The sequence below is a fragment of the Anser anser genome (assembly GCF_964211835.1).
Source record: "Anser anser genome assembly, chromosome: 1".
Classification (NCBI taxonomy): domain Eukaryota; kingdom Metazoa; phylum Chordata; class Aves; order Anseriformes; family Anatidae; genus Anser; species Anser anser.
The window spans coordinates 131,014,655-131,027,373 of NC_139720.1; positions in this window are offsets into that span (position 1 = coordinate 131,014,655).

Consider the following 12,719-nt stretch of genomic DNA (forward strand, 5'->3'; position numbering starts at 1 on the left):
AAATAACTCAGACCTTGGCACATAGTTGAAGTCTTGGTGCCACGTGCACTGAGCATAGCCATCTCCTACTGCTGGCCTACAAACAGCACTGTCATACCACTGCTTTCTCCTCTAATGGTTACACTTGCAAGTGAACATGCCTCTCCTCTTGCTGCCTCCTACCTGATTCTCTTTGTTAGCTTGAATGTATGCTTTCTGAAGTCAGTGAAAGTGTTTCCACTGCAGTAAATGGTCTAAATTCAGACTAACTGTCTGCAAAGTAGATATCTTAGCCAGAGATAAATGCAGTGGAGACAAAGATGCTATGGAAACTACCACAGTCTTAGCTGAGGACAGCTTCCTTATTGTTCACAGTAATGACAGGTCATAGCCATTCTGAAGAAAGGATTAAAAACTAGCAAGGGGGTTGCAATAGTTCATGGAAATCTCTTCTGAAAACCTAACACCATTAAACTAATAGAAATATAATAAGCCTTGGTAAATCTGTACAAGCTTAGCCAGCCAGAAGGACTCTGAGAAGGATTTTCAGTGTGTGTATTCTCGTAAATTAATTGTTGCTTCCTAGGAATAGTATTCAAAAAAGGACAAAAAAATCTTGGCTAAGGAGTTTTATGGTGACCTCATAAACCTCCAAAATAACAATCCCATTATATGAGCTTTTTGTTTTGTTTTGTTTTGTTTTGTTTTCTTTGGTTAAGTGTGTCACAGAATGGCGATGTGTAAGAATGGAATTATTTTCTCAGGAATAAAACTCTGGAACCACCTCTGGATATATCCACTTATGTTGTATTGTATCCATTACAACAGCATTTGAACACCTTCCAGCTACTTACAACACAAACAACAATCTCCATCTCCTTTCCCACAATAGGATTGCATTCATATTCATTTCTATGCTAGCAAATTGTTGATTTGTGTATCTGGTGCATGTGTAGTGAATATCACAGCTTGTCCTGTGTTTCTGGGTATATCATACAGTAAGTATAATACAAAATAACAAAAGTGAAGTAATCTCTGGTTTGTCTGGCAATATTGTGTGTATGCACATGCCTGGGATATTCAACAAGTAAATATTGAATTTGCTTTTGGAATTGAGCATTATTTATCACACCAGAATTTCTCTCATTTTGTAGAGGCAGATTATCATCTCTACTCCTGAAGATTTCATGCTACACTGATTCAACACCATGTGCACCTCCCTGTAAGATAAACCCTCCAGGAAATACTGGTAGTGAGATTTTGCTTTTCTCAGTCATTTAATAAAAAGCGCTTCATTATTCATTCTATAGAAGTCTCCCTGGAAATAGCAATCTCTCCTTGAACAGAGAGATGCCTCACTTGTAAATCATAGGATACCAAACCAGGAAGATATAAACCGCAAAGAACATTTAAATTAACAGAGAACGGATGAACAATTCATAATTAATGATTTGGGAATGAATGCCACCTCAATTTATCATCACGTATTTGCAAAGGCGCTACATGCACTTATACGCCTTTTACTGCCTTTACAGGGTCATTACTGAACACTGGTCCAGTCCGTTCCAGTATGACTGATATGGTCAGGTAGTTAGTCCTTCTCTGACCTCTCTGCTAAAAATTGTGCAAAGGATGACATCAGTAATAAATTAAATGCTCGTTCTCTTTAAAAGGAAGCAGGACTTTCAAAGCTTGTGCCTAGGAACTCAGTCTGACTGACTGCAAATTGTTATAAAATGCTTTGTGGAATCTCTCTGTGCACAGTTTAAAAACAGATTGATACTATGAATTTGTGTTTGTGAAGACTGCAATTTCACTTCATATACAGAGTTTGTCTGCTCTCTGTGTTGTTTGTTTTATCTCCTGATTTTATTTCATTTTATTTTATTTTTGTTAGACTGAAATTCCCAAGGATGGCGATTCAGGGCTAGCAACTATGCAGCAATGCCATCTTTCTGCCAGCATGTGTCACGCAACCTGTTATGGAGACTATTCATTGCTACCTTTCTCACTCATAAAATCACACATGCAGCGTCTCAGGGACACAGCAAGGTCCCCCCTCTCCTGGGGTCACTCTGTGTGTATCACCTCTGGCTATGTGGTGGGAATGTGCCTGCATACCAGGTCTCCTAAGTGACTTCACACGTACATTGCCAACCACAGCAAGAAGACCCTAAGCATGTCAGCTGGAATAAATACATTTCAACCACAGCCCTGTGATAGAAAAAACATCTGAGTCTTTGGGAAAGAGAACAGCAGGGAACAGGCTGTGAGATCCCAGAGCAGTTCGTCCAGCTCACTTCAGGCTCTCTTGCTATCTCCAGGCTACCCCAGGAAAGAGGGAGTCAAGATGAACTCCACAGACAGGCTGAACTATTCTAGTCATGAAATTCTTGTCATCCATCACATGGAAATCTCACGGGACAAAAAATTCATTATGACACTGGCCAGCTTCTTTCCTAAACCTAAAATTCACGAAAGAAGTAACTGAGTGGGGGATCATCTAGTGGGAACCTGGATCACATGTAAAGGCTGGTAAAAGGTTTAATTGACACAGAGTACTTTGGTCTAAGGAGAGAGCACAGGTGAGTCCAGGAGAGGAGGCAGAAAGCTAGCTACATGCCAGTATAGAGACCCTGCTGGGAGAGGGCATATCATTGCTGCAGGAGAAAGGGACCCAAGGACAGTTCCAGAGGAAGGAGAAAACTGGAGTACAGGTAGATGTGAATTCGCTCTGGTTCTGATTTCTTGTGCAAGCTACTGTGAAGAGTCATCATTTTTTGAGATGCTTACCAAGACTGCATCTGCTTGCTTCATCTCTCACATATTCCTTATAAAGCCACCGTCCCCTAACAGTCAGAGCTCTGAGAAAGAATAAGCAATTGGCGTGCAGGGGATGCTCAGGGATCAGCACAGAAGTTGTACCAGAAGTACCCAGAAGTTCCTTTCTGAGAAAGAGGCCCAGTCTCTGCTTATGCAGTTTATCAAAGACAGCGAGGAAACAATACCAAAATTATTCAGGCGGCAGAAAGCTTAAAAGAATGCAGGATCAAAAGGAGCCAACCCAGCAGCAGGACATGTACCCAACTTCTTTAAAAACCTTGCTTCACAGTTAAGATCTTTGCACCTTTCAGGATTCTCAGAATTTATCTGGGACTTCCAGCCAGAGTATCTCAGTCAAATGTAACTTAGCAATAATATGACCCAGAAGCATCATTCTTTGAACACTCAAAGGAAAACGTTTGCTTGCAATGTTACAAAACCAGTTCCTGTACAACGATTAATTTAAATTTACTTCCATATTTTATTTAAATTCACCAAAAACATCTTGAGTTTCCAATACTAGTCTCTATCAATGTTTGCCATATCCTGAAGTTATCTGTCAACTTATATTCAGTTTGAACCCAGGACAGAGAAGAGAAAATGAAGTGAAACCTTCAGAATGTGATGCCCTGTAGAGACTTGTGTCTCCCAAACCAGCAGTAACTACATGTTGTATGTAAGCCATTTATCTGGGTGCATTTGCATGCAGCTGGGTTCTCTTGGAGAAGCCCATTTTTCTGACTCCAGAATTTTCTGTGGAGGAAATCTCCAGAATATGTCCATTTGTCTGGGATTTCTGGACCAGCATATGGGAGGAAGTTCCAGAGGTTTTGTTGCCTGCGCATAACCCAGTGAAGCCACACCTGTTCAGCAAGATCCAGAACCAGATAGGGCTGCTGAAAAAGTAATATATTTGATGTAGAACAAACCTCATATATCCAATGCGTCTTGTTTTTTCTATACATAAGCAAATCCCCATAAACAGTGGATCCTACCATTCTCAATAGCAGAGGTCTTGCTTCATATTTAACATATGATGTATAAACACATACTTCTGTCTGATATTTCCAAGATTAAAATTATATCTCTCCAGCCAAAAAGCAGAAATCAGCTTCCTATATATCACCAACAGTCAGATCCCGTGGGTGAGAACTGAGAATAAATTGAAGGAGAGGCCTACATGACACCTCCCTCGGTCTTCTCGCAAATTTTATTGAGGAAAGCTGCTTCCCTTCTTATGCCCCCATAGGGAACAAGCTACATTGAGAACAATAACAAATATTTCCATGAAAACTTCAATCAACAAGAGCATTCTTATCGAACTAACACGATGAAGGTAATTATAATTACACAGAGAAACTGGGTCCAACTGATGATCAGACAAATAAAATAAAACAAGCTGTTGATGCTCAAAAGATTCAAAATTTATGAACCCACCTAACACTTTTCTCATGATTACTCACTCCTACTGCAACAAGCATGTTATTTGTTTCCCTAAATTTCAAGTCAGTTTGCCTGTCTGTTGTTTTTTTATTATTATTATTTATTTCTTCCTTTTTTTTTTTTTAATATAAGTTGGCCAAAATATTTGTGTCTGGAGCATTGCAATATCTTTGGCAAAGCTAACCAAATGATTTGCCAAGTAATGTCTGTGGAATCATACAAGCACTGGAATGAAAAATAAAATGCTGATGCTGGTCTATAAACAGGGGTCAGGCTTTCATGGTCAGCAAGAGGTAAATGGTTTGTTTGTTCTCCTGCGGGTGACTATTAAGCCTCGGAGGTTTTGAAATGAATTAAACACAGATCTCTCATTTTCTAAGAAAGTGATGTACTCAGCAGGCCCTTCTATAATCAGAGGGAAAACGTTCATCATGACTTCTCATTGCCACCTAAAAAATAGAGAAAGACATCATTTTCTGAGAGAATAGCTGCAGGTAAAGATGTCTTTACATCATGGTTTCCCCGCCTTCTTGCCTACCCTTGAATGCCCAGCAGAAATACCTAAGCTTATATCTGAGCTCTAAGGTCAATGGGGGCAGCCATTCCAAAGATCTTAGCTCAGGTGCTAGGTAGGATCTCTGTCTCCTGGGGATGCATGTCTTCCTGAGCATAAAGGGAGTACGGGCTCTTCATCTGGAAGCATAAAGTTGGTAGAATGAACCCAGGTCCCAGCACCAATATTTTTCAGATAACTCTTCTGGAGCACCCGACTCTCCCCCTGGGTTGAACAGAAAACCTCAGACATGGCTTTCAGCTTTGGATCCTGCCTTGTGTATTAAGGATCAAGAAGTCATGCACTTATGTTCTGCTACCTTTTTTTTTTCCTCTTCTCCCCATTAGTCTAGTCCTGAGTCAGTTTCAAGTTTGACAGACTTAATTAGACCCCTAAAGAACTAAAAAGCCATGTGTAGTTCTTGAACCAGAAGAGACTTGTGAACAGTTCAGATGTGATTCTGCCATCATAGCCATACGTCTCAGTAGGTTTGTACTGGCTCCACAGCTGGTGGTCATCTAAATCCTTGGCTGCTGAAAGAAGCAGCTGAGCTGACTTCTCAGGGTGGCTGGGTCAATCCACCTGTGCACCCAGCTCAGCTCTGGCCCAGGATCAAGCCATTGCCATCTCCTGCCTTTGTATCCAGAACTTTCTGCAGCTCTGAGCAGTGCAATAGGCAACTCATCGCTCTCAGCCATGTGGAGACTAAGCAATGCACTTGCAGGATTAGCCAGCCTCCCCCTGTTTGGGACAGGTCACCATGAGCACACGCCTGATTTATATTTTGCACTGCTCTTCAGTGCACTTCTCATGTCTGTTCAAAGCAATTGCAACTAAAGCTTTTATACCAGATGACAGAGACAACACAGAGAAAGCCTTTTGCCTCCTCAAAGCCCTCTTTTAGCAGAAAGATCGGTCAGCAAGCTGTGGTCTGTCTCAGGATGCAGGTGCAGCTATGGATATAATTATTTTCACCTACTGTACTGGGCATAGCCATTTACATTTGTGGAAATTCAAAAGGTCATGGAAACATCATCAGTGAGGCAGTCTGCAGCAACAATTGAAAGAGAGCTATGGCTTACAAACAGACAACTGTAAGAGTTGTGGGAACAACAGGTAGGTACAAAGAAAATAATAGAAATGGAAAGAAAAGATGAAAGATGGTGGAAGGCAATGCTAATAAATCAAGCATTTACAAGGACTGACAGGAATGTAACTGAGTGATTTTAACTGAGGCTCAGGTTGGAAATGAGGAGACATTTCTTCTCAGAAAGAGCAGTCAGGCACTGGGACGGGTTGCCCAGGGAGGTGGTGGAGTCACCGTCCCTGGGGGTGTTCAAGGCAAGGTTGGACGTGGTGCTCAGGGACATGTTTCAGTGGGTGACATTGGTGGCAGGGTGATGGCTGGACCAAGTGATCTTGGAGGTCTTTTCCAACCTTAATGATTCTATCATTATGTGAATTCCAAGCGCTATGCACTTCTGTGACTAACCTATAGTCAATCAAAAGTTGACCTTCTATTTGAAAGATGATTTTTAAGCTTATGCAGAAATTAACACGTACAAAATAATGAATAAACCTGATCTCAAGTCACAGGATTTGCACAAAATCTTTCCAGAAAAAGATGTCTATCAGGTGGAATCTTTGTACCCATACCTCTTAGGCAATTCATGATATTTCAGAGGTCGATGAAGGAATTCAGTGTACAAATAAAAACAACAAAAAAATAAAGTTTCTTTTGGGAAGTCATCTGTATCCCTCATATGCAATGTTTGTCAAAGGAGGGGAAAAAAAGCACTATTAAAATGCTGAATGTTATTTAGACATAATGGGCAAAAATCATTTGAAAAGTATTATAACACATATTACTGAGTGGATAAAGTATTAGGGTGGGACATTAACTTGGACATCGTGAGTTTTGTGGACTACATGCTAATAATTAGGGGAGTTACTTCAGTATTCTTATGCGAATGTCCCAGATGCATTTGGGAATCATTTGGGGCTTAATAATGTTATAAAAGTAAAAGGTGAAGGGTAATAATGAAGCCAGGTATAGTGCTGTCTCTTCCTACATGCGGTTTGATTCAACACTCCTTCTTGGGGCCACATTCAGGCATGAGTAGTTTGTATCAAATACACACTTTGTACACTGCAGCAGTTAAGACAGGAGAACTGTTGGTGGGGTGGGAGCCATTCTGCCTGCACAGAACGTAGTACCATGCGATCACAGAATGATTTAGGCTGGAAGGGACCTTAAAGCCCATCAGATTCCACCCCCCCTGCCATGGGCAGGGACACCTCCCACCAGACCAGGTTGCTCAAAGCCCCATCCAGCCTGGCCTTGAACACCTCCAGGGATGGGGCATCCACAGCTTCTCTGGGCAACCTGTGCCAGTGCCTCACCACCCTCTAAGTGAAGAATTTGTTTCTTATGTCCAATCTAAATCTCCCTCCTTTCAGTTTACACAATAAAACAGACTCAGTGCCTTCCCTCACCACTGTGGTCACAGCCATTTGGCTATACAACCCTCCCCTGCTCCAGTCAAGGCACTGAGTCTCTCCTTAGGTAAAGGAACCGAAACCTGGCCCACATCTTCTGATGGTTTCATAGTCTTCATCCTCACTATGACCTCTTCACATGTTGCCTGCTGACTGCAGGCATTTACACAGAGTCACAGAATCACAGAATGGCTGAGGTTGGAAGGGACCTCTGAAGATCACCTAGCCCAACCCCCCTGCCAAGCAGGATCACCTAGGGCACATTGTGCAGGATGGCATCCGGGTGGGTTTTGAATATCTCCAGAGAAGGAGACTCCACAACCTCTCTGGGCAGCCTGTTCCAGTGCTCTGTCACCCTCACAGTAAAGAAATGCCCTCTCATATTCAGCTGGAACCTCCTGTGCTAAAGGATGTCTGACATTATTTGAGAGTTTCCTGGATGAAAAATAACTGATAACAAATGTGAAATAATTCATTTTTTTTCTATACAACAGAAACAGCACGATGTCATCGTACTTCCTAATTAAAAACTTTAGATGCTGCTCTTGTATAATAATGGCAAAATTAACAAAGATATATAAAATAGATTCAGTGACTAAAGACCAACATGATAAAATTAAAAGACAAGAAGACAATGTATCATTATAATGTTTTATTGTGTGTGTATACTACATAAAATTAACACATAAAATCCTTATCTAAATCATCATAAGCTGCTATGCCAAATGTTCCACTGTTAAGCCTCTGGAAATAGAAATTAATTGAGTGCTCAACCCTTAGGGTGGTTTTTTTTTTCATTTTTCAGGCTCTGAAAATCTAGATGGCACAAGGTCCCTTTGTTAGCCTTCAAGAAAAAGAGGGACCTTGTGCCATCTGAGAGCTAAGAGAAGACAGAATATTTTAGCAAGCCAGAGCTACTTGTCAGGACTTGGCAGAATTTTTGTTTCTCCAGAGCAACCAGTTCAGACCCCAGCACTGCTGTTTGAAGCAGAGGTTTGTGTATTACTATTTTACAATGCTGCCATCTATTGGCTGAGGTGGGGGGTTATGTTTTATACACAGAGTTGTTATTAACTTTTTGTACTTTTAAACGTTTTCTCAATGGCTTTCATGTGGCTAAACACACACAGCTGCAATGAGAGTACCTCATGAGAACGGCTTCAAGTTTCCTTGAAAGTCGGTGGAAGAAATAAGGATTTCTGGGGTGTGATTCATTTCATCCCAAAGTAGGTATCCAACAGACATCAGATATGAGCAGTACCCAAAAAGCATTAGAGTGTTCTGCCAATGGCTATAATGGGATCTCAAGAGTGACCAGCTCGGGCGTAGACACCGCTGTCACACTGTAAGTGTAGAAAGACAGCAAAAGGAATAGTAGCCCCTAATCCAGTGGTGAAAGTCTTCAGAGGTGCTGCCAAATTCATATTATATGAATATAGATATGAAAATATTTATGTTTTCTTTGTCAGGTAGACTGTCTCAATGATACTTCTACCTCCCTCCCCTGCCCAGCCTACATAGCCTATTTCTTTCCCTTCTCAGAAAGCTTGAGTGAAGTAAAAGAAATCTCATATGTAGTTTCCTGTACACAGACACAGATCAGGGGCATCAAATTTTCTTAGAAATTTTAAGAATTTCAGATTGAGATTACACATGAGCTAGACCTAAGTAAGATTTGTTTTAATCCAAAAATAGAATGTGCATTATAGTTAAAAATCTGCTGCAAATAAAGCAATGCTAAATATGGTTTTGTCTTATCAAAGGACAAACACAATAATGTAAGTGCTTTAACTGGTTAATAATTAGTCAACAGCTTTAGGGATGACTTATTTTGGGTTATGCCTAACTGAGTAGAGCAACACTAAAACACCAGTCTTTGCAAAATAATGGTCTGCATACAGATTTGCAGCAGTTTAACCGACCCACATATTTGGATGTTACAGATGTGTACTCCTCGAACAGTTGTGCAAGAAAAAGAGGTCAGCACCTAGCTTCCAACTTCCTGTCATCATCCCCCTGTGCTGGAGACTACCACCCTTTCAGATTTGATGACTACAGTGCTCTTATAGTCTTATATAAGTGGTTAAGTATGTTGCAGATTTAAGCTATTTACATTTTTAACAAATCCCAAGTCACTGTACACCTTTTTTCTAAAAGAATAAATTAATTAATTGGTCAGTTAACGAATCTGAGTATCTGGCAAATGCTCTCTAAGATGCTTAGACTTGACAATTGCAACTGCTGCTTCTTATGAGGTAATTTCCCTGCTCTCATAGCTGTTCAACTCTGGCATTTCATTTTCCTGTCAGGCAATCCTAATTTTCAGCCCAGTTCCCAGCTAATATTCTACCATTGGAGCAACACTGAAAACTGAAAGGAACATGGCCATGGAAGAAAGCTCAAGAGGGTCCTGCTGCATTGTGCGACACCACTGGCAAAACTGGTAAGTATGAGCAAACCTCCCCTGTAATGCCTCTGGCCCCAAACCTGGAAGGGAAGAGCTCATGCTGGAGTCAACAGGAGCCACCCTTTCTTCACCTGTGTTAGCTTTGGGAAAGAAACTGCAGGGGTGTGCACTTCATTCTAGACCCACTTTACATCTTTCATGTTTCATGGGTGTAAAATAAAAAGATTTAAGAACGAAAAATGAAGAATTAACACAAGACCTTCACTTCTGTTGGGTTGCGTGAGGGACTGTGTGAGGGTGTTGCCTTTTTAAGCAAACCTTTCTGCTAAAGGCTTCCTTCTCCTCTGATAAAAGGCAAACTTTAAATAAATGAAAAATATATACAGGCTTCCAAAGAAAACAGCTCTTAAAATAGCAGATATTTTGTGAAGTGACGGACTCAGAAGTGATCCAGCAACAATGATCAGTTGAAGGAAGAAGAAAGAAATCAGTCTTCAGCAGGCAGATCTCTCACTGCTTGCAAAACGTATGTAATTAGAGGTTTATTTAATATGATATTCATGTAGGTCCCATAAGATAGATAACTTCTTAAGTGTTTCCACACAGAATAACTGTGCAATTGTAAAGATACTTAAGTATAGTAGGTAGATGGAATAAGTAGGAAGTGGTGAAAATGTCTTCTAACAAGTAATACTATCCCCCCCCCCCAAAAAAAATCAGACTTTTAAACTGAAATATTACAAAACTAAAACCAGTACAATCTCATTTTTTAAAATTTACACAGCAGCATTAGTAATGTGTTACTCAAAGTCTCTGGTTGAGATTGACAACCTGAATAAAACGAGCACATATGTCATATCTTTGTGAAATTTGCCCCGATGATGCCTTTCTTCCATACAAAGTACAGAAATTCAGGAGTAATACATGCCTTTGCTTAAAATGTATGTAACAAGAATCACTTCACCAAGTCTGACCAAAGGTCTATCCAGCCCACTACACTCTCCCTGGGAGTTGCTGGTGGCAGAGTCCTCAGAAATGAACAGGATACGCATACAGTAGCTGTTTCTCAGATCCTCATAGAGAAGTTGCTAAAGTATGGGCTGGATGGGCAGACAGCGAGGTGGATCCAAAGCTGGCTGAACAGCTGGACTCAGAGGGTAGTGGTCAGTGGTGCAAAGTCTAGTTGGAGGTCAGTAATGAGCAGAATACTGCAGGGTCCAGTATTGGGTCCAGTCCTGCTCAACTTGTCATTAATGATCCAGACAATGGGGTGGAGTGCACCCTCAGTAAATTCATAGACAGGATGAAGCTGGGGGGAGTGGCAGGTATACCAAATGGCCACATAGCCATCCAGGGGGACTTTGACAGGCTGGCGAGGTGGGCTGACAAAAATCTCATGAAGTTCAGCAGCAAGAAGTGTGAAGTCCTGCACCTGGGTAGAAACAACCCCAGCCACTGGGGGGCACACAGCTGGAAAGCAGTTCTGCAGAAAAGGACCCGGGAGTCCTGTTAGACACGAAGTAGAACATGAGTCAACAATGTGCCCTTGACAGCCCCTGTTGTGGTCTGCATTAGGCAAAATATCACCAGTAGGTCCAGAGAGGTGATCCTTCCCCTCTACTCAGTGTTGATGAAGTGGCACCTGGAGTACTGTGTCCACTTCTGAGCTCTCCATTACAAGAAAGACTTGGGCATACTGGAAGGATTCCAAGTGAGGACCACCAAGATGATCAAGGTATCTGGAGCACCTCTTCTCCAGGTACCTCCTTTCTTCACTGTAAGGGTAGTGAGGCACTGGAACAGTTTGCCCATAGAAGCTGTGGATACCCCATCCTCGGAGGTGTTCAAGGCCAGACTGGATGGGGCCTTGCCCAACTTGATCTAGTGGGTGGCATCGTTGTCTATGGCAGGGGGGTTGCAGTTAGATGATCTTTAAGGTCCCTTCCAACCCGAGCCATTCTGTGATTCTATGAGATGCTCAGAAGGCCTCAGATTGCTCAGCCTGGAGGGGACTCAGGGAGGAGCTTATCAACGTCTATCAATACCTGAAGGGAGGGTGCAAAGAAGAAGGAGCCAGACTGTTTTTTTCAGTACTGCCCAGCGCCAGGACTAGAGGCAATGGGCTCAAACTGGAATACAAGAGGTTCCATATGAACATCAGGAAGCAGTTCTTTGTTGTGAGAGTGACTGAGCACTGTCATGGGGTCACCCAAAGAGATTGTGGAGTCTCCCTCCTTGGAGATCATCAAAAGCTACCTGGACATGGGCCTGGGCAGCCTGCTCTGGGTATTCCTGCTTGGGCAGGGGGTTGGAGCAGGTGACCTCCAGAGGTCCCTGCCAGCCTCAGCCACCCTGTGATTCTGTGATTCTTAGTGCACCCTCTGAGCATCTGGTAATTTGCTCAGGGAATTCCTAAGCCAGAACTATACCTTCATGACTAATAGATACCCCTTAAATGACTTCCCCAGTATCTTTTTTTAACCTAATTGACGCTCCAAGTTTACCTCAATGTTCTGCAGTCTGCAACTTTCATCCATCAGTTTGCCATGTGTAAAAATATGCACCACCTGACACAACGGGCCCTGAGCAGGCTGCTGACATGCCATCCTATGAAAATCGTAGGATTGTAGAATGGTTTGGATTGAAAGGAACCTTAAAGATTATCAAATTACAACCCCCCCTGCCATGGGCAGGGACACCTCCCACCAGACCAGGCTGCCCACAGCCCCATCCAGCCTGGCCTTGAACACCTCCAGGGATGGGACATCCACAGCTTCCCTGGGCAGCCTGTGCCAGTGCCTCCCAACCCTCTGAGTGAAGAATTTCTTCTGAATATCTAATCTAAATCTCCCTTCTTTTAGTTTAAAACCGTTCCCCCTTGTCCTATCGCTATCTGCTCATGTAAAAAGTCACATTTTTTAAACGGACGAGGGCAGGGGGCTGCACGGGGACGACCCCATCCCGAAGGGTGACGCCCAGGGGACCATGGCCGCCGTCTCTCGGCGGCCCCACAAG